At 38.2% G+C, this 23,326-nt stretch overlaps 1 protein-coding gene across 1 annotated transcript in view; it reads right to left on the minus strand.

Moving 5' to 3' along the window:
• Positions 1 to 23,326, minus strand: part of LOC104529242 (protein kinase C-binding protein NELL1) — a gene marked incomplete at its 5' end in the record, with an annotated part of 63,853 nt that overhangs the window by 19,375 nt on the left and 21,152 nt on the right. The gene's annotated exons all lie outside the window — the stretch shown is intronic.

Genomic DNA, 23,326 nt, shown 5'->3' on the forward strand with positions numbered 1-23,326 from the left:
AGATGACAGCAGGTCTGTAGCAATGGAAAGGTAGAGCAAGACGAATACCCTGCTGAGTTTCAATAAAAGCTCTGTTTTTATAAAGGAGTTTTTTAAATTTCTGTAACATGGTTAATGGAGACCTCATAATTGCTAGTAACCTTGGTTAATCACGGTTGGCACCTGGCTGCTTCTCCCCTTTGAGCAGTTTTCAGCATATTTTGTAGGGTTGTAATTAAAATTAGCGAATTAATTATATGTTAACCTCATGGTAATTTAAGACGCTATTATATTTTCATTCCTCTGTTTAACTCTAGCTATTTTTTTTTTTTTTAATCTTCAGCAGTTTTCAGGTGAGTATCTGATCAATTAAAATGAATCTCAAATTATTCACAAATATTAGCCATTTTCAGCCATTGAGATTTTTTTTCTTGGCAATTGGCACATTTAAAATACGCATAAAACTGTGTACACCAAACACACAAATTCGAGGAAAATAGGTTCTGAAACTGCATTTAGTTCTGCAAGCATCAAAGTGCAAATGTCTCACAATCCTGATGCAAGACTGAGTTAAGGTTATTAAATAACCACAGAGTGTAGCTTTTATCTCAATTTACAAAGTACATACACCAATATGGTTTCATAGACTGCAGAAGAGTCATGTTGATGTACACTGAAATTGATTTGAATGAAGTATCCTTCAGTACAATCCCATTTTCTCACATCTTACAAACAATACCATAGAAAAGTTCAATTTTTCCTCATTTAAGTAACAATATATATTCTTGTTGAAATACGGCCGAGAAACCTAAACAAATGTCTTTTCCCAGTTGTGTGTTCATCCCCACTCAAGAATGAAGCAAGTTAACTAGATAACAGGGTTATAACCACTATTTATTTCTAGCTTTATTTTGCTTCCATCTAACAATAAAGTCATTTTTTAATGCTTTAAAATCTGTCTCTGCTGCCACCTTTTCTGTACTTTTTATTTTGTAGAAGCTAATTTTGGTGTTAAAATGCTGCACAAATCTAGCTGTCCATCAACGATGAGTGCTGCTTGCAAACTCAGACACTTTCAATTCATTACAGCAAATGGAATTTATAACCATGATCTTTTCACATGTCATGGCTGAAGGAACAAGTTTAATCCTATTTGGAAAGTGAGTGACTTTGCTGTTGCAGGTCAATTGCAAATGAATCCTTCTTCTTGCTTTCTTCCCTTTCCCAGTGTTGAACCAGAGAATGTTCCTGTTTAAAGATTGCTTCCTCAGGTCAGTCCTGTACTGGATCTCTATCTATTCAATTTTACATTTTTAATTTACAAAATCAATAGAGTTTTCTTAAAGTTCATTTCTAAACTTGAGCCCTCTTGAAAGTGTATTTGATTTAGGCTCATGGGGTAGGATACTAATTGACTGGTAGATTACTTTTGAGAAAGCCTGTCTGCCAGAATATCAGAACTAAGCAACCATTTACTTAATGGAAGAAGAGCATCAGTGTATGAGTCTAGATTATGTCTAGAAATTATCTTTAGAGTATATCCAAAAAGTAAAATAATACATAGAACTATTTCAAGACTAGATGATTTTATTGTGGCAGTACCATTCCTGTCTATAGCTCTTGTCCACTGATGTTTAAGGAGACATAAACCAATTTCTTAAACCAGCAGAGCTGGGAAAATGGGACTCACTTTCAGTTGTACAGGTTCTTCCTTTAATTCCTTTCTCTCTTTAAACCAGTGGAGTTACACCAGCACTGCCCTACCCATGCCAGGGGCAGAGGGTGAGGGACAAGGATGTGTTCTGCAGGCTGTTTTGGGAACATCTGCCACGAAAGACACCACTGATGCAGAAGCAACTACTGAAAACATCCTTCAAGCTCTGCTCACTACCCCTCCTCTCCTCTCACAATTGACCTGTTCGTCTCCTCTTCAGGTGAAACTCAGTATTCCTCCTTGCTCCTCAGCCCAGCCTTCTCCTGCACGTGTGCGTGTACGTGCCAGGAGCTGGGCTGATGATGCCAGGAGGGGTCAGAAAGGCTTTGAGCAACCTGGTCTAGTGGAAGGTGTCCCTGCTCATGGCAGGGGGGCTGGAACTGGATGATCTTTAAGGTCCCTTCCAACCCAAACCATTCTATGATTCTATGAAGTCACCCTTCCCTTGCTTCCACAGCAAGTTAGCATTCCTTTGGCAACATGTCACGAGCAGCACCATGTAAGACAACGTGCATGAAGAGCGTTATAAACAGGGAAAACCATCAGCAGCTTTTTAATTTGTCTAATACATTGCAGTTTCTTATTCCCAGGCTTAAAATCATGTATATAAAGAGCAAAAGGGGAGAAAATATTATGATTAGGTCTGTAAGCTTCTCCTGTGGTCTTGTGCATTATTTGCAGCAGATGTATAAACATATCTCTGCGGGTACAGGAAAACATTATGGATTTGTTCAGACTTATTTCAGATGCTGTAATACCAAGAGGGAACTGCAAATAACAGCTTTATAAAATGGTGTGTCATATCCCATAACATTACTTAGTTTACCTAATAGATCATTTCCAGCTGGACATACTATAGCTTTTGAAAACCCTTTTTTGAGGACTGTTTCTACATAGGAAGATGTTGCTATACATAATGGCCAGTTCAGGGAATTGGAATCAATTCCCCTTTTTTCATCTTTGCTTTTCTATATTTAGATCCTTCACTGTATTTGCATACTTGCCTCAGGATTAATATCTTTCTGTCAAAGTCTGGTTTTGGGTTTTGCTATAGCACTTGAGCTATATATGCATTGTTTGGGTGTGTAGATGCTTACCAGAATATCTTATATACACTTCTTTCATAAAGTTATGTTAAGCTGAAATTAAAGTGTATACCTCTGACCTGAGAGGGAAAACAGTACAAAAATCATAATCATTCCTCAAAGGAGTACAGAAAAACCCATTTAGAAACTCTATGATGACAGAGACCAGAGGAAACAAGGGGTGGACATTTTTTGGCTGTGTTTCCATGCTGTGAGTCTCGCCTGCCCTCTGTGCTCCTGGCAGAAGAGCAAGCACAGGGCTCCAGGCTCTGCCTCCTTGCAGCATCCCACCATGGATGGAGAAGCCTGGGTCTTTACGTGCACATCTTCACCTTGTCATCCCACGCAGCTTAGCCATGCTTAGGAAAGTCAGTGAAAACACATTCACCCACTCACAAGTCTGTAGAGCTTTCTGTATATCTGTGTTAATGGCTAGACAGTCTAAAACAGAGTGCTTGTAAGAAATGGCAAGTTTGGTATTTCCTTGGGAACTGAGTATTTCCCATAGTCTTAATATGCTTCTGGAGTCTTCGGCTAAATATCTGGGCTACCTTTGCATTAAGTGTAGTATGTTTCATTTATAGCTGTAATTCAACATAAGACATCGCTGCTCTGACCTCCGTGGAACTATTTTTGCAATTTTTTTTTTTTCATTCAAGCCTTCTTAGAGCATCCATGTAAAAGGAAATGCTGTACAGACCATTCCACTGCCTGCTTTTACCCCACTCAGTTATTTAACTGTCATTAGTACAGAATTGTTAATGGATCTGGCAACACTCCACTATAACAGCTTTGCAAAAGCTCAAAAATGGCACATTTTTGTATTGTAAAATAAAGGCACCAGTTGGTTTTGAATAAGCTCTTGCAGGATGTTAATCCTGTCCTTTAAGGACAGGTCTGTAATTTTTACTTTTATCATCCCAGCTTCTTGCATTATTCATAAAGGTATTTATACAGACAAGATAAATAGGATGATTTACCTCAAAATAAAACACAATGGCTTCAGAACCCAGTGAAAAAGTAAAATTAAAATAATTCAATCTTTTCTAATACCTCATCACATTTAAGTCACTGTGTGATAATACTCAAAGGAAAACTGTTCAGTGTCATGTAATAGCTAGCAATCTACAGCTTCAATGAGACAGAAGAATTTTACAATAAAAGTGTGTGTTCATCAAACTCTTACTAGGCTCTTCCTCATGCAAAAAAAAAAAATATCAGATCCTTCTCTTTAGCTCTCTGTTGATCAGGAGGCCTATAAGCAGGAAAAGTGGGTACTAACAAGGAAGGATCACACAGGTCTCAAGCTTCCTGAATTAAAATCGTACCCTGAGAGCTAACTCCACTAGTTCCAGAGCATTACAGCTTTGGTTTCCACCTCAGAGTATTTTTCTTCAATATAACAACACCAGAAAAATTCACCCAGGCAACTGTCCTGGGTTTTGCTAGGTTAAACTATCACACCAACCAAGCCATAAGTTCTATGTGAAATACAACTTCTTCTCATCTCCTGCTCTTGTATGAGTCTCACTTCCATGAGATGGAGATAACAAGAAAGGGATGTCAATGACAGCACTATGCAAACAGCTTCCTTGCTGCAAAGGAGTTGTTCAACTGCTTCAAATAAACCCTGAAAGCAAAGACAACTACTTCGGATGGGCGAGATGAAAAATTCTCTCTTTAAAAAACAATCTCCCACCTGCCTACCTTTATGCCAAATTCAGTTGAAGTAAGCAAGTAATAATTCTACTGTTTTACATAAACTTATATGAAGGCTGGATTTTATGCTTTATTATTAACCTTTATATTAGCTATACTATTAAATCTCTACATTAGCTTTGTCAGTTCACTCCAGTTATCAAGAAGGGCCTGCATTTCTTTTTAAACATATGCAATACAAAACAGAAATACATCAACAACAGCCACACTTAAAGTCTGCTAGATTTTCCCAGAGCAAACTAGAAGGGGCTACAACACTCTGACCTTGTCACAGGTTTACAACCCAGAGTGCTTGGAATGCCAATGACACGGCAATGGCACAGCAATTCAGCTAGTAAAGAAATGGTAACTTAGAACACCCCAGATAACTCTGATTCAGTTACATTTGAGTAACAACTCATGGCTATGGCTCAGTCTCATGGGGTCACGTGCTGGTTTGGGCTGGGATGGAGTTAATTTTCTTTATAGTCGCTGGTGTGGGGGTTTGCTTTGAATTTGTGCTGAAAACAGTGTTGATAATGCAGTGATGATTTCGTTATTGCTAAGCAGTGCTTACACAAAGTCAAGGCCTTTTCTGCTTCTCACCCCACCAGCGAGGAGGCCGGGGGGACTTCAGAAATTGGGAGGGGACACAGTTGGGACATCCCAACTTACCAAAGGGATATTCCAGGCCATATGACCTCATGCTCAACAGACAAAGCTGTGGGAAGAAGAAGGAAGGGGAGGATGTTCCGAGTGATGGCGTTTGTCTTCCTAAGTAATCGTTATGTGTGATGGAGCCCTGCTCTCCTGGAGATGACTGAACACTTGCCTGCCAATGGGAAGTAGTGAATTAATTCCTTGTTGCACTTCATTGCAACACGCACGGCTTTTGCTTTACCTATTAAACTGTCCTTTACCTCAACCTATGAGCTTTCTCATTTTCACCCTTCCAATTCTCTCCTCCATCCCACTGAGGGGAGTGAGCAAGCAGCTGTGTGGTGCTTAGTTGCTGGCTGGGGTTAAACCACAACAAGCCAGTTCATTCTTAAGACTACAGAGATACTAAAAATCAGAAAGGGCAGTAAAGACATCTGTCTGAGACCTATCTATTGGCATTTTTAATCATCATTTTCTGGTCTCATAACTTTAAACGTCTCTGGTGATACAGATTCCATCTCTCTCTCTGACTGAAGCCAGCAGCAGGATTTGGAATCACAGAATGATAGGGATTGGAAAGGACGTCTGGAGATCATCCAGTGCAACCCCCTTGCTAAAGCAGGTTCACCTAGAGCAAGGCCTAGACAGGTTTTGAATTATCTCCAGAGAAGGAGACCACAACCTCTCTGGGCAGCCTGTTCCAGTGCTCTGAATATTTTTCCTTGACATTTAGCCTGTTTTTAAATTACTTTAATTTTGACTAATTAGGAGATTTTGGGCAAACAATCAGCACCAAATTACATATTTCTCTCTCTCCCTCAGCAGTCACGGCTGTTTTTGCAGACTGATTTTAATTGCATTATATTTATATTGGCCTTTGCAGCTCCTTCTCAGACAGGAATAGTTTTGCCTGAAAAAATGGTACAGGCTTTGGTCCATTTTTCTATTTTGAGGACACAGCAATAAACCATAAAACTTTAAATTTATTGAGATAGAGAATACAACTCAAATTCATGAATAATCAAACCCACACAACAGTTTAATGGTACTAAAGGACTTTCAGGGGTGAAAGGTGTGCCCACCACTCATTATAATTAAAGAATAGCTGTAATATGCTTTATTGTGTAATTCTGTATTGGTGTTATCCAGATTTTTAATCATCTGAAACTCATGTGCAACATGAGTTTAACAATAATAAATGGAATTAAATTGGTATCAGAATAATAACACAGACTAGTTGTACCAGCATTTTTTAAGACTAATTCTTTTAATATATAATATCTAATTTACTGAAATTCATTTTTAATACACACCCCAATATCATGTCTTTATCAAGTTTTGTGCATGTCTCTCTCACACCCTCATATTTGTCTATTTGTATGCTAAGTATGTATGACACTTGGAGTATGCAACCTGAAAGTCCTGGGTGGACCAAATAAATGTCACTTTCATAACACTGGAGCTGAAACAGATGTTTTTATTCTCATATTTAAAGACTGGTGGGTGAGGTAGGAAACAAGATTTGCAGTCAGACTGCTCAGTGGAAAGCATGGCAGGAAAATACTAGGCAGGTTAAAGAACTATTGCATATTCAGTATTGCATTTGAGTTTCCACTGCAAACAAGATTTTAATTATCACTCTACAAGCCAGAAACAGACTGACTTCACAATCAGTAGGTTAAGTTTCAAACTGAGGCAGGAATTTTCTGTCAAATTTGAGGCCTACAGTCAACATGTCTTTCAAATTACATCATCCTGAAAACAGAAGGGCTACTAGCCCAATGTTTATTGCATTTGGACTTTTCCCATGTCTTGTAAGGATCCTGCCATCATGCTTGATGCAGCTGGCTTGGAGGGAGGTGCAGGGAACATAGTTCAAAAGAGCTTCCTTGCAAACTCCAACCATTACTGGACTGATGCCTCACAACTTCAGGACAAAAGTTGAGCTCATTGTCTGCTAGTACCTTGTACCTGCTGGCAATATTCCACAGTTCTCCAGGAATGCTCCTCTCGTGCTCTCACAACATTACGCTCTAAAAACCAGAGCATTTTGTCAGGACCCTGCATTTACTCTTTTTCTATCTCCTTAGGTAGAAACAGAGTGTGATCTCCATGCTAAGGTTACTCATGTAACTCAAGCTGATAGCATTTCTGTACAGAAACTCAACTGCAAGACCACTAATACAGTGGTACTTAATTAATTTATTACATTTTCTACAGTAGAAAAGAGAGATATCGTGCAATTTACAGGTGAGATAACTAAGGCAGAGAGATACAGTGAATTGTCCAAAGTTGCCCAAACCAATGTGCGAGAAACTCTTCAATTTTGTAATTCCAGTCCACTGTCCTGCCATTTCTCTATTCCCTCTAAAGATGTTCTCAAATAATCAGATAGAAGCAAGGCTAACCTTCAATCTCCTAATGACTCATGAACTTGGGCTTTATTTTTGAAGAATGTTCAATATCTTCATCTCTGATTACTAATTCAATTAAATTGAGATACTGGAGTTGTATCTGTGTATGTTATACATGAGTAGCTATTCAGAATATTAGATACACATACTAGAATAAAATGAGAGAACAAGATCAACAGGAGAGGCTTATCATGCCAACAGACTGTAATCAATGAAGCCCTCAGCACATAGGGGTATACACAAACAGTTAGGATTATGTAGATAAAAAAAGTTCAAATCCATCCTTAACAGCACAGTATTTTTACACACAAATCTGCTTTAAGCCTGTTCAAAGCATAAATGCTGTAAATTCAGATTCATTTAATTTACAATGACTGCTAAGATCATACTAAAAACATTACAGATTGCAGAATTACATTTCAGAAAATCTGCGTGGCAAAATAGATTAAATGCCTGATAAAAAGTTTAATATATCAACCAGAATAAAGAAAATATTTTTGACAATTGATTTTGGCATGCTGAAATTAAAGAGTTGCACATTCTTTGCCAAGACCACAAAATTTGAGAATTACCTAATAGAGATATATGTTAAAACAAAATAGTCGATGGGGGCCAACCAGTTGGAAAACAGCTTGGCAGGAAAGGAGCTGGGGATCCTGATGGACATCAAGTTGAACATGAACCAGCAAGGCTACCCTGCTGCAAAGAACGCAAACGGTACCTTTGGCTGCTTTAGACAAAGAATTGCCAGCAGGTCAAGGAAGGTGATCTTTCCTCTCCACTGGCAAGGCCACACCTGAAGTGCTGGGTCCAGTTCTGGCCTCCACAGTACAAAAGAAGTATGGTTATACTGAAGAGAGCTCAATGAAGGGCCACAAAGATGACTAAGAGGGTCTGGAGCATGTTACATAAGAGGAAAGGCTGAAAGAGCTGGGACTGTTTAGCCTGGAGAAGAGCACATTCCAGGTGGATCTTACCAACGCATGTAAATACCCAAAGTGAGAGTGCAAAGAGGACAGAATCAGGCTCTTTTCAGTAGTTCCTAGTGACAGGACCAGAGGCAACGGACACAAACTGAAACACAGGAGATTCCCTCTGAACATTGGGAAACACTTTTTTACTGTAAGAGTGACAAAGCACTGGTACAGGTTGCCCAGGGAGGTTGTGGAGCCTCCATCCTTGGAGATGTTCAAAAGTCATCTGGACATGTTCCTAGGCAACTGGCACTAGATGGCCTTGTTTGAGCACTGGGTTGGACAAGATGACGTCCAGAGGTCCCTTCCATTCTCACCTATTCTGTCATTCTGTCTCAGAAGAAATGCTCACTCCAAAGAAAACTGCTAAAGTAAACTGGATGCAGGCTGCAAACTGGTTCATCAGAGCTACAAAAGATGAATGTAACCTCTTATAAAACAGGATGCTGAGAAACAGCATTCTCTACCCAACGTACCGATTGTCTGTAACTCAGTGTATTGCACAAAAGGAACCATTCAAATGACACTGGCTCTATGTATAAAAGCTTTGCTGATGAACCTTAGCGTTACCATCCAGTGCTAGCAGACTACTTCATGCACAGTCTGTAAGTACAATTCACACCAACATATCACTCTATCTAGCACTTGAAATGCTAAAGTTCAACATTAGAAGAGTCACAGAAATACATCACATCCTGTGACAGAGAATAAATGCTCCCTACCATACATTCTTCAGTGATTTGCCTCAACCAATTTTAAAATGACTCACATGATGAGTCCTCTTTCACTTAATTGGGAAGATTATATTGCAGCCCAATAGTCCACAATGTTAGGAAGGTCTTTTGATTAAGTTTGAGTCCTCCCATAATCGAAATATGGTTCAGACAAGATAACACTTGTCAGAACAATTTCATTGCTAACAGGAGGTAGCAGCTGATGAGAAAATGATAAAAAGCACATTTTCTTCACTGTGACTGAGGTGGGGGAGTGTCAGCCATTCTCCTTAAAATTCCTGTGTACACCACTGTGCCAAAGGGCACAAGAAGCAAAGCCAAATTGCAGGTTTAGATTATAATAGTGTGCATGCCCTATAGCACCCCTGAGAGTTTAATAATAATGGGAAATATTCTCAATTAGTTTTTTTAAATCTTGAAACGATTAACAGCTTCAGAAAAGCATTTTCATTCATACAGTAATAAACTCTCCCATGGAAGCAAATCCCCAAGCCAGCAGTGCAAAAAGAGCACTTGAGATTGTAAGCAGAATAATGTAAAGCTCTCTGCATCCTTAATTAGAGAAGAAAATGGTTCAGGAAGTCCTGATCAATACAGTGCAAATGATAAAAATGTACACTTTTGGAGAATGTATGAACATAATTTCATAAAAAGGATTAAATTTGTGGTGGGTCTTCCACACAGCACACTAGATTGCAACTGCTCTCGTTCAATGGAAGATCCTCTTCCACCTTGGAATATATATATATATTTATTATTATTATGTTTTTCTGATAATGAGAAGGGTACAAAAAGACCCTATACAAAATATAACAAATAAAAGATTGGAAGGTTTCCTGAAGAAGAGAAATCAAGACACTTGCATCACTTAATCTATTTCCTTTTGTTCCTAATTCAAGTAAAAACCATTCTCTATTTTGGTCTGCTTGAACTTTCTCCAGTCCCACCACTTTCCATCTGCTCCCCTGCCAGTTAACAGTTAAATTTACCCAGGTTCCAAACTCCATCACACCACGTGCACACTCATAAGAAGCAGTTTGCTGTTGTGATTTCCACTGCACAATCCAGTAAGTTTGAGAACCATAAAAAAGTGTAATTTCCCAGTTAACTCTGACAGCACCGTGTTTCATTGGATGAAATAACACGAGTCAGAATGTTGCAAGAAATCTGGTAAAATTTGCTAAACAAAAACAACATTCCAAACATCCCACTGACACGTTCAGAATGAAGGCCAGGACTCATCACACCTGACTAGAGATGCTCAACAGCTCTCCTGTGCATCCTCACTATTCAATGAGCCGAGATACGGACTTTCAAAAGACAATACTGATTGCTTGATATCTTCTGTTTTTTCATCAACTGCCATCAGAATTCTTTTTAATGTTAAAACTTATTTGTTCTATATGTTATAACACATTTAAAAATTGTAAACATTTCTGAGTACTTTCAATCAAGCTAAAAAAATTCTCCATGGAAAATTCTAAATTTTTGGCTTCAATTACAAAAAAAAATAATTCAAAAATTCAAAAAATCTTGAAGCCCATCTTAAAATGAACTTCCTATTTCACATGCAGTTCTAACTATAACTAAAGAGAATAAAGTATACCAGCAGGTATGAAATCACAGTGCTGTATCCAGTAAAATCTTCCAGGTGAAAAACTCAATGAATATTCAAGATTAAAAACTTCAGTCATTACTGCTACCCCTTCTTTCTAAACACTGCAATGAGTATTTCCAAATAAATAATAAGTGACTGTTTCCTTAGCATAAAATGTGCACTTTGAAAGCACACGATCTCTCTTTCATTTTTTAATTACAGACTGAATTTTAACTTCACTAAACCATTAGTTGCAGACTTTGATCAGACCCCAGTTTTCTCAGCCTGGGTGCTGCTTCAGACATCAATAATTCCAATTAAACCAACTCTGAGATATGACCACATCATTTCACTAAGCAATTAAAAATGTGCAACTGAAATAAGTAGAAAATCCTGAAAGAAAAGCCAGGGGACAATGTTAATAATAATAATAAGTACATTGCACTTCTATACCATCTTTCATCCTGTAATCTCAAAATACTTCCTAAATATTATATAATATGTATTATTTAATATGTATTATAAAACTTTGCAAAAAAGTAAAATAATAAAAAAACCCCTTTGTTTACTTGGTATTCCGAAAGGGGTTTGATTATTCAGGATAAAGATAGAGTCACCACTGCTTATTTCATGAATAAGACCTCCACTCATTAAAAAAACACAGTTATACAAATTGGGGGGGTTTTTGCATCCCATTTTATTGAATTAACTAAGTTTATTATACATAAGTTGAATGTAATGGCTTTTCAATGAGTATTCCCAAAGTTAGGAGTTTCTCATAATAGTTGATTTTACTATTTGATTACCACAATGTAATTTATTCTCTTAAAATGCACTCACCTATACAACTGTTCTGCAAAAACATATCTGCAAAAGCTGGCACATAAAACTAGATTTTATTGCACTAGAAGGACTATTTTGAACTTTGTAGAACCTCAAACAGCTACATGATCTAAATATTAGTGCTTGGGGTTTTGGGGCAGACCCAAAGACTCAGTGAATCCAGCTAGAGAAGTAAATTGAAGATTAGAAGCAAGAGCTACCTGAGGTTTAACAGTGGTGCTACTGTTGCCTCTGTGTTTGATCTTGAAAAATTTCTCTGCATTTCTGTTTATATGTAGGCAAAAGTTTTTAATACTACAGAAACTGAATGTTGCCATTTTACAATGAGTTTTTATATATGAATGTAAGTGTACGCAGAGTCCGTGTTTCAGAGCTTCATTATCAGTGGAATGAGTTTAATCTATGGCACACAGCATACCAGAACATTAAGAATCCAAAAAAATAAGCATCTCTGAGGAGAAAGAAAAAAGAAAAAAAAAAAAAAAGGGTCTCCTATGTGTATTTATGCACTTAGGAGGAAGACTTTTGAGGGGGAAAAAAAAATATATCACTGAAAAGAGAGCACTTATACTGTCCCTTTACATTTTTTCCCTAATTGCACTGGATATATTCCTTCTCATACAAGGACCATATAATCTCTCTATGAAGACTACAGTCTCCATCATGCACATTAGATCCAGATCAAAGATTGGGTGAGGTGAGATGCTCCACACAATATGACGACTGTGACTTGTGTCATAAACAAGGACAATGGCAGTGGTGGTGTGGCCATGAACATCAGAGGATATGAACAAGAAAAGGGTTGTAGGAGAAGCTTTTCCACAGTAGGAAATATGACCTGAGCCAACGAATAGGAACAGGCAGCAGAAATTATTCTTAGGGCCACATGAAAGTACCTAATATATCACAATCTGTAAGATTTAAATCACCTGAAAGTCAGTAAAAAAAATAAATAAAACGCTTACTATCTGACAGTGACTTAGGCCAATGGTCGCTCTAAAATAGATGAACGCTAAATACGAGTAAAGCATGTGGCATGCCATTGTCAAGGAACTTGGGTCCACCAAAACAGAACATAAAATATCTGGCTTTCCAAAACAAGGTTTTCACGGTTATACTGGTTGCAAAATACAGCAGAGAAAAGGCAAATTGCAAGATGTGTATTTCATTCAGTTCTTCACCTGTGCCAACTTAAAAATCCTACAGACTATCTCCTAATGCATTAAATACAGTAAAAAAGATGCCTTCATTACTTATCCTTCAGTTACATAACATAGCACCCCAAAATTCACCAGTGTTTTAGATGCAAATCTTATTTCCTTTAACCTAGAGTCAAAATATTCATTTATTTATTTATTTTTCCTTAAGAAGAGGTAACTTGTTATGCTCCTAGGGATATTTTCTTGGCAGAACTACCTCATTTTTCAGTAACTGAAAATGCAATCTCTGGCCTCACAGATTTTCAGTCATCAAAATAATTTCAGTTCAAGCCACATCGCAGCCTGCATACAGCTGTTTCAGAAATGCATCCAAATGTACATCTGAATTATAACCCAATCCAATATGGTCACTTCAACTACTGATAAAAAGTTACTGCCATTAAGATGTTATCTTTATTTGGTTTAAACCGGTAACGTACATCTACATTTTAACAAGAAGCTCCTGCAGACAAACAGAGGGTACAAAGAAAGGTGAAAGGGGGAAGCTACTAGTAGACAAGAAGGAATTAGACTAATAAGAGAATACCAGTCCTCTTCCACTTTAGCCAGCTCTGCCTCTCTACACTGTAGCTAGGAAAGAACCAGTATTACTGAGCAAACACGTTTAAGTGTATTTCTGGGAAATTCTTTACTTCAGAAAAGACCACGTGTATTTCTTCTTTAGTGTATCTCAGCCTCTATCCTACAGAATTAGAAATAAAAGGGATGACTCACCAGTTTCTACTTCACAAAGACTGGCAGCCTTACCTGTGCCAAACTGAAAATATTTGTTGGGCAGAGGAACCAACAGGTGAATGAGGCAGCACCTTCAGGGGACATATTCAGCACAGGGGCAGGATCCCACCGGTATCTGGGGTGGCACTACTGTCTTTGTGTTTCATGGGAATTTCAGAAGGAACTCACAGAAAACTAATGAACCAAATTCACAATTCTTTCTTCTTCTTCAGTTACTTTGATTTTGACCTTACAATGAAGTATTTGCATACATAGTTCAATACTACCTACATTTTAATGACATTTCCTTCCTATGGAAAGGTGAACATTAAACTAAGAGTTAGGTCTTTTATTACAGTGCCATTGGCTAGCAGTCAGACACCAAACGGTATGCACAGCCCTTTTTGCCTTTAGAAAATTAAAAATAAAAAAAATAAAAAAAAATAGGCAAAATGGTATTACCCTGCTGTCCTCTACTTACAGCAGAAGAAAATCTGTCCCTGCTTTATGACATAATTTCTAAAGGTCTGAGTTTCCAGCAGATGACGATCACCTGTTGCTCACCCTGTACAACTGAAGTAAGCTGTAGGGCTAATTACATCCCGTATCCACACAAAAATCTTGATGCCCACAAAAGACATCAAAACTCCTTCAAGCAAAAATACTACACAGTGAGATACATCTCACCTATCTTTAGATATCTAGAACATCTAGATGTATGTGTATTATAGACAGTTATCTGGTCCCCATTTATCATCAATGGAAAGTTGGGTGCTTTCAGGCTACAATTCATCTAACACCTACTTGAGATGCCTCCTTAGGAGAAGATGCATCATACATTAGAAATATCTATTTCTCTCCACTGACTATAATGAGAAGTTTAGCTGACTACCTCAAAGGCAGACAGCCATAATATCTCCCATTAAAACAGGGTAAGACAAACCCTATTTCACTTGACAATGTAAGCATCTACAAGAAAAGGAATCAAGTGATAACTGTGTTGAAGGAATTTGTAAATCTAAACTATGCATCAGAATCACAGACTAACTGAGGATGGTTGGGGTGTCAGGAGGTCTCTGGTCCAAGCAGCTGCACCCAGCAGGGCCCACCCTGAGGGCAACCCAGTCTGCTCAGAGCTGCATCCAGGCAGGTCTTGAAAACCTGCAAGGACAGAGACTGCACAGCCTCCCTGTGCTTTTATCCCATAGGGAAAAAGTTGAAACCTCTCTTGTTCCAATTTGTCTGTTGTCTTTCATCTCCCCTCCCTGCACTCCTGTAAAAAACCCAGCTCTGTCTTCTTAGTAACTGTAACAGACCACATCAGCTAAGAGGAAGGGCTCCACAGGACCAGTGTAAGGTCATTTGCTCAGCAAGCTGAAGATGAATTAGAAGAGATCATACTCAGGTTGGTGTTGTTTGGCTGGCATGTAGGCAAGTAAGCTGCTGGGGCTGTTTTGGGCTCCTTAATGGTCCAGGGGGAGACACTGGATGGAGGAAACGGTTTGAAAGATATGAAAACAGTGCTTCTAACAATGCTTTAAGGGAGATATATGTCCTTGCCTGCTTTTTATTGTTCTTTTATCCATTTTTATATCTTCCTGGTTTTTGTTGGGCTTTTTTTCCCTCCCTGGTATAGTTAAAATGTTATAAAGTCATAGTTATAAAGTTCAGGTGACAGTACAAAAAAAAGTTTTAAAAGCTGCCAATCTTAGCACAAGGAATGATTCCATACACCAACCAACACAACAGCTTCCTTTTTGTTGGACGTGCTTTGAGGCTCTGTCCTAGGCTGGGTGTTTTTCAGTTGCTCTGACTGTTCCAGAAAAGTATTCCTACCCTTTCAAAGCCAAACAACCCACACATGCTCTGCTGGCAAACGTGTGAACAAGCTCTGTGCCTTCTTACACGTGCCAGTGATCATTCCCCCCTTGTTTGAATTCTTCTTTGTAAAAGACCTGCACAACAGAGAGTTTTTAGCATAAGCACTCATAGAACACTTCTCCATTTCTGAGGTAGGACTAGAATCTTCCAAACTGCTTTAATAGCGTTCATATTTTATAACCTTTCTCATCAAAGTTTGAATTTTTCCCTTCATTTATACTACTTCAGAGTCAAAAGTGCCTCCTTTTAAGTTGTTAGAATTATACCAAAGACATGAGGTAAGAATTGGGCTTCCTGGGTAGAACTGAATATTTATGTATTTATTTTTGAGGTTAACTGTGACTCTTAACTCAAAAATCTTAAAAAAAACCCAAACAATTGCTTCCCCCATTAAAAGCCACTAAAAAGAATACTGACAGTATATAAAGAGATCCCTTTACCAATCACTGCCAGCCCTGGAGCTATCTACAGCAGCTATTTTGTGGCATATAGCTATGCAGGCAAGGACAAAGAGAAAGCGTCCTTGACCACAGACATTAAATTTACTTTGTGAAGCATAATTTTCCAGAGAGGAGTTTTGCAAGACTCCAACCCTGGCTGTGTTAATATCATAGACCATACTGTGGTGAAAAAAAGTTCAGTTTCCCATCTCAAATCTCCTGTGTTTTCACCTTAACATAACAACTGTAAAGATACTCTACGTCCCCTCATGCAGTTCCCCATCCTGAGATGGATATACAGGGACGTGTAGCTTGAGCTTCATGGACTGCAATTTCAGGAAGGAGATACAATAACACAGATGGAGCACAACCTTCCAAATGCTTCATGTCATAAAAAATAGGTTTTTTAAAAAGCCAGGATGGAAACTTAGTTCTCAATGAAATTTCCTTTTTTTAAATTTTTTTTTTATTTTTACTACATCAAAATGTGTCCTGTTTGTTGCAAAGGAGCAGTTCAGCACTTAGATCAAAGCATCTCCTGGCTGTGTTGTACTGAAACTCAAGTGTCAAACTGCTTCACTGCCCCACTAGTAAGAAATGCTTTGATGTATGTGTATATGTGTGTGTGTGTGTGTGTGTAAGGCACTTTAGTCATTATTTAGTAGCTACCCATAATATTTTAAAAATAGATTATCCAAACTGTAATTTCACATTATGATATGTCACTGGAAGTAACCCATATCATCACATTACTGTTACTGACACGTTATTAAGCAAGATAGAAATGAATACCAAAGCAACCTTTTGAAATGGAGACACTTCTTGTGGAAGGTTATTTGGTGCATCCATCAGAGAACACAGTGCAAGGGAGCAATGACAGGGCTAAAGAATATCACTCAGGTATTCTCTGATTATATTAGAGTCTAGGGACATGGACATTCTGTGACAAACATCAATGAAGACAAGGAAAAGTGTATAAAGAATTGGCTGGCAGCCTGTCTCCAGGTACGCCCATCAGAACAACTCCACAGTACTACCTTCTACCCTTGGTAAACAGCGTGTCCACAAGTTCACATCCAATCATACCTGATCTCCTTCCAAAATATGTACTTACAAAAGCGTACTAAAAAAACGTGGATCCCCAGTTGCCCCACTGGATAGCAGAGACCTGCCTCTTGCCAGAACCTCTACTCCCCAGCACAGAGAGAAGCTCCTGCATCTTGTAAGGGAAGACAGCAACATCCCTCCCAGAGCATGTTACTCCTTCCCAGCCTGTTCCAGCTCCAGGAGACCATCAGCCTTCCCATCACTACTCAGGGTCAGCACACATATTCGACTACAGCGGGATGTAGAAAGGGAAATTGAAACATTCACCTGAGCATGAGTCAGCCTTGCCTCTCTGGGGAGAACAATTACCAAATATGTGCAGTCATCAAATATCTTTACAATCTCTTTCTTTCTTTTTTTTTTTTTGTGCAAAATATTACAAAGTCAATTTCAGGCAGCACATTAACACTCCTGAACATTTAATTAAAATTAAATCCAATGTTATAATAATTCTCCTGATTTTTTACTACTGCTTTATAGTTCCAGTACAATGACTATAAGCAAAGGGAGAGTAGAGCACATTATTGCTTTAGCTCTACAGAGGACCCAGCCCTGAAACTGCTGAGAAACACAGATCATGCTGCCAGTTGCTCCTTTTAACTTGAAAGAGGTTTTTTTCATTTCCAAGAAAACTGAAAAGACTTTCAAGTGCAATTAACCAGTTGGATTGCTCAGATTCCCATTAATAATCCTTCTTACTATTCACCATTATCTTATTTCTTGGTGTCAAGTGGTGTCCCTCAGGGGTCCATACTGGGACTTGTACTGTTTAATATCTTCATCAATGACATAGACCATGGGATCGAGTGCAACCTCAGCAAGTTTGCAGACAATATCAAGCTGAGTGGTGTGTTTGACACACCTGAGGGATGGGATGCCATCCAGAAGGACCTGGACAAGCTCAAGAAGTGAGCTTGTGTGAATCTCATGAGGTTCAATGAGGCCAAGTCCTGTACCTGGGTCAGGGAAACTTCCGGTATCAGTACAGCCTGGGGGTGAAGGGATTGAGAGCAGCCCTGTGGAGAAGGACCTGGGGGTACTGGTGGATGAAAAGCTGGACATGAGCCAGCAACGTGCACTCACAGCCCAGAAGGGAAACCATATCCTGGGCTGCATCACAAGAAGCGTGGCCAGCACTAGGGAGAGGATTCTGCCCCTCTATTCTGCCCTGGTGAGACCCCACCTGGAGTCCTGCACCCAGCTCTGGAGTCCTCAGCACAGGAAAGACATGGACCTGTTGGGCCGGGACAGAGGAGGCCACAAAAATGATCAGAGGGATGGAACACTAATCCTAGAAAGAAAGGCTGAGAGTTCAGCCTGGAGAAGCAAAGGCTCCGGGAAGAACTTATTGTGGCCTTTCAATACTTAAAGGGGGCCTATAAGAAAGATGGGGGGAAAACTTCTTAGCAAAGCCTGCAGTGATAGGACAAGGGGTGACGGTTTTAAACTAAAAGAGGGGAGACAAACACAATATAAGGAAGAAATTTTCTACACTGAGGGTGGTGAAACACTGGCACAGGTTGCTTAGAGAGGTGGCAGAAGCCCCATCCCTGGAAACATTCAAGATCAGGCTGGACAGGGCTCTGAGCAACCTGATCTGGTTGAAGATGTCCCTGCTCACTGCAGGGGGGGCTGGACTAGATGACCTTTAAAGGTCCCTTCCAACCTAAACCATGCTATGATTCTATTTGCCTACACTGCTCTTTTTAGCATAACACCATATATTTTTCTTTTGATTTTAAAAGTCCCCTTCACCTCTATAGATCATAAAATTCTGCCTCTTGAACAGCATAATGTTATTATTTTGTCCTTTTCTCTAGCACTGCATAGCTGATCTCTAAAGCTTCTGGTCTTCATTGATTTATAATTGCCTACTAATTACTATTTTGATAATTAGGGATGATTTACTGACATACGTTAGCGACAGGACAGCAAAGCAGTTGTATATTTCAATAACTTATTGAAAAAGCATCTGAAGAGTATCAGAAAATATCCGACTCATATTCTGTAGTATTGATTGACAAATAATAAATCGTATATTCCATCATTGTCTTTTGAAAAGCCATTTGAAATTTTATGAGGATTTAAAACTTCTGCATTTTTCTTGTCCTGTATTACTTCATAACACAGTATGCAGTTCTAGTGCTGACATACAGAATTTTCATTTATTTTGTTTTTTTAAGAGAATTTGCACAATTGCAAAATTGTTTCTCCAATTTGCACTATAACTAAATGACTTAACACTAATATATGCAACAGTATCACTAGCAAGCCATGAATAGCCAACAAGAAAAATGAGATATAACATACAAACAGCAATACTGAGAACGAAATTTTAATATTTCCACTCCTAGAAGAGTTTCCAAAAATGTTTTTAGAATCACAGGACAAAATACTTCATACAAAAAATTTTTACAAATTAACATTTTATCTAAAAGCAACTTCCAGCTTCTCAGTTGCATCAACAACTTCAGTTAAGTCATTTACCCAACATGTTATAGGTTCTTGTCATGATATACATTCCATAGACAGAGAAAAATGAGCCTGGAGAAATGAGGGAAGCACCTCCAGTCACTTAAGTTAGTGGCCTAGTCAGGACCAAAATCTATAGTCTATTAATTTATTTCCTGACAGTAGACATTAAATTACACCTCTGCATGCAGCAACACTTCATAAATGTGACAGTTTGGATCCCACTTCATATTTAATATAGAACTTTAAACTGTATTAAGCAGCCTGAAGAAAATTTGCAATCCAGCAAAGACTGGACAATTTCACAGATAGAAAACAGAGTAATTTTCCTTCCTGCTATTTGGTACTAAATGAAATGTCTTTTCTAGATATAAATAATTTCTTATTTGCATTATAATTAAACTATGTGATACTTTCTGTGAATAATGAAAGTATTTTGGGGTGCAGTATTCTGGTCCTTTTAATCTTTTAAGAAGCAAAGAGATGGAAGCAAGGTGGCCAGAGAAAGAAAACGGAAGAAAATGAGAACAAATGGTGAAGTTACAGAAAGTATGTGTGACATGATGGTAACAGTTCAGATCAGCCCGAAGTGGCCTATCATTATAACAATATATTTCTGTGTATTAGTACTTCTAATAAAGAATGTCTTCTCTGAAATGAGCCTAATTGTAAAACTTTGTTTAAAGACTGCTCCTTCAGCTCCAACAGCAGCAAGCTAATCCATTCCCAAAGAAAGGAGGATGCTTCAAAGTAACAAGGAACCTCCTATGCAGTCCTCCTTCAGCCCATGGGATTTTGCCAACTTAAAAAACAAAGGTAATTTCTTCAAACTTGTGCCTCAGAGCTCCTTCATATATTTTCATCAAAGACACAAAAAAAGGGGGTACAACTCTGGTCGGTACGACTGGTACAACTTTGGAAAGCATTGCCAGTGACAGGTAATACTGGAACTTTATTCTGAAGGAAGGGAAAGGCCATAAAGACTTACCTAATAGAAATGGAATGAAAAGGAATGATACAAAGTGCCCTGTGATTCTGCATGAGAGCCTAGTAATAAGCATTTCTGCTGGAACATGGGAAATTATCAGTGAGAAATGACTGGGGAGGATAAAGACCATATTAATCAATCAGAGGATAACAGGATAAGAAGGATTAGCTTGGCTGAAAAAGGCAAAAGCTATCTAGAATTTAATCAACAGAAGCATTTCTAACAGAAACACAAAAGTATTAATGTCATAAAAGAAGGCATACTAATACCTTATCTCAATACATGTTTTGTCAACTCTGCTCAAAAAAAAAAAAGTAAAAAAAACCCAAAAGTAGAGCCAGTAGGATATACAGGTGAATTAATAATAAATTTCAGGAAATGTAGTGTTCTTCACTTATTTTGCCTAGCACATTAAAAGCCAAGGGAAGATATTATTCCTTTGTGTAAGCTCATTAGGGGTAGATAATAAGAAGACTTTTTGAAATTTAAGATAAAGAATGACATGTGGCAGAACACCAATGCAAGTAAGTATTAACTGTCAGGAGTAAGTCGAGGCTGGAGATCAGTGGAAGGTTCCTAGTTTCTAGCCACGAGACCAGCAATGTCTGGAATAGCTTTGCAAGCTGAGTAGCAAGATATTTGCTTTTTTTTTTTTTTTTTCCTCTCTTTAAAAAAACCCCCAGCTAATTTTAGGTCTGACAAATCCATAAAGAAGATTATGTGACACAGCCAGCTATAGTACGTGGGAACTAAGATCATCTGAAAGCTCTTTATGCTGTATAAAATGCTAGGGACTTTATTCTTTTATTAATAGTAATTGTTAATATATGATAAAATTGTAAAGAGGAGACTGTTTATTCTCCATAATACCAGACACTGTGTAAATAGAACTTGCCCAATTTCCATTATAATTTTGTCCTGTTAGCTATCAAGAACTAGCCATCACAAACCAAGAACACTAGTTTATGCCTAGACTAGCCTAAACAGTACTTTGAATACAAAATACATGGGTTTTTTGAGACAGGTAAAGACAGGAAGGACTGGGGAAAGGATGTTTCAACATATACTTTTCAAAAATGTTTGTTACATTTGTAACTTCTCCTACAACATTCCTGGGAATCAGCCAGGTCCATCTACATATAAACCACATAGCTTACAAGTAACTATCTTCTCCTTCACATAAGGCCCAATAGATCGTAAGAGCTAATTTAAAAACATTACAATTTCTTGTTCAAATGTGCTATTAAGAAGAGAAATGAAGATTGAGATTAGCAATGGCAGATCTCTAAACTTTAAATTACACAATTAACATTTTAAGTAGAGTGGGTCAAAATAACTAGGCTTTTTACTCGCTTGCAACCCTGGAAAGTGAAACAATCATGCTTCAGGTCAAATAATGCCTCATTTATTTTTTAGCATTATTTTAATGTTTTCAAGGATTTGTAAAAGTCATTTCACATTTAAAATCAGAAACATTTACAGGGTTTTTCAATACTGCTCATAGGTTCACAAACAGATACAAAAGTACATCAGATCTTTACGCCTGGACCAGCCATACATGAAATCTTGGTGTGTTGTTAATTAAGCTCCATATGCGTGCAGAGAGAATAAGATAGTTCTGCTGGAAAATCTAAACAGTTCATTTAACCAAACACTGGTCCCTCTGACTATTGAAATAAATGGAAGTTAAAGGCTCAGGGTTACAAATGATCATCTTGCAACACTCGTTAAGAGTCCTGCTAAGCAACAATGTCATATAGAAATGTTCTGATTTACTTAGCAGAACATGGGTAAATAATGCAGGTCAATTTTCAGGAAATTAACAGAGATGACATAAAGGTGAGTCACTGTGCTCAGGCTTTTCCACCTTGAACTTTGCTGCTGGCCCAACTCCTCTTCCCTGACCACCCTTGCAAGCTGAACTACACAGCAGAGCTAGACCTGGAGTAGATCACAACCTGAACATGATGCCATACCAAAATGAAATCAAAGACACCACCACCTTGGAAGGAACAGGAAAAAAGTACTGTGAATCCTTTGCTTCTGCTCAGCACTCCTGATAGGGTCTTAGCTGTAGTAGTATGTCCATCAAAGGGCAGACAACAAGCTTAAAGGCAGATATGGACCAACTGAAGATCCAGAGGAGAGGATAACAAGAATAATGAGAGGTCTAGAAAACATGACTTCAAGGGAATATTGGGAGGAAAAAAAAAAATAAAATATAAAGATGAATATAATTTGGAGACATGAAAATAGGTCTTAATTCTGAAAAGGACTTAAGTAGTATTCTTAAATTATAACAAAATAAATTTAAGGCATTAAGAAAATACTAGTGAAGATAGAGAAGCACAAGAACAGGCCTTCTAGGGTAGCTGTGCAATCTCCATCCACAAAGACTTTTTAACAGCCTGTTACATAGATGTGTGAAGAAAAGGTGCAACTCATCGTGTCAAAGGTCCCTTCCAGGCTCATTCTCTATTAGTCTAATTTTGTTTTTTGACCAGCATACTTTGCCCTAAGTCATTCTCTTGTCTCAGGTTCTCCTTATTCAGTTACTGACTCCAGTGAGCTCAGTACCAGAGAGCAAGAAAATATTCTTTCCCTTATGCTTCTTTCATTACTTCAGAGTTCTGCTAAATGAAGCTAATGGAGAGGACAAATAAGAGGTGACACACATTCCTGAATTCAGATCTTGACATCGAAGCAAAGGAGGAGCCACATGTCCCAGATACTGTGATTAAAATGCTTTCTGGCCCATTAAGGGACACATTTATATATTCTACTATGAACTTCAGCACAGTTTGGT

The sequence above is a fragment of the Antrostomus carolinensis genome, unplaced genomic scaffold (genome assembly GCF_000700745.2).
Source record: "Antrostomus carolinensis isolate BGI_N321 unplaced genomic scaffold, ASM70074v2 scaffold12248, whole genome shotgun sequence".
NCBI classification, from domain to species: Eukaryota; Metazoa; Chordata; class Aves; order Caprimulgiformes; family Caprimulgidae; genus Antrostomus; species Antrostomus carolinensis.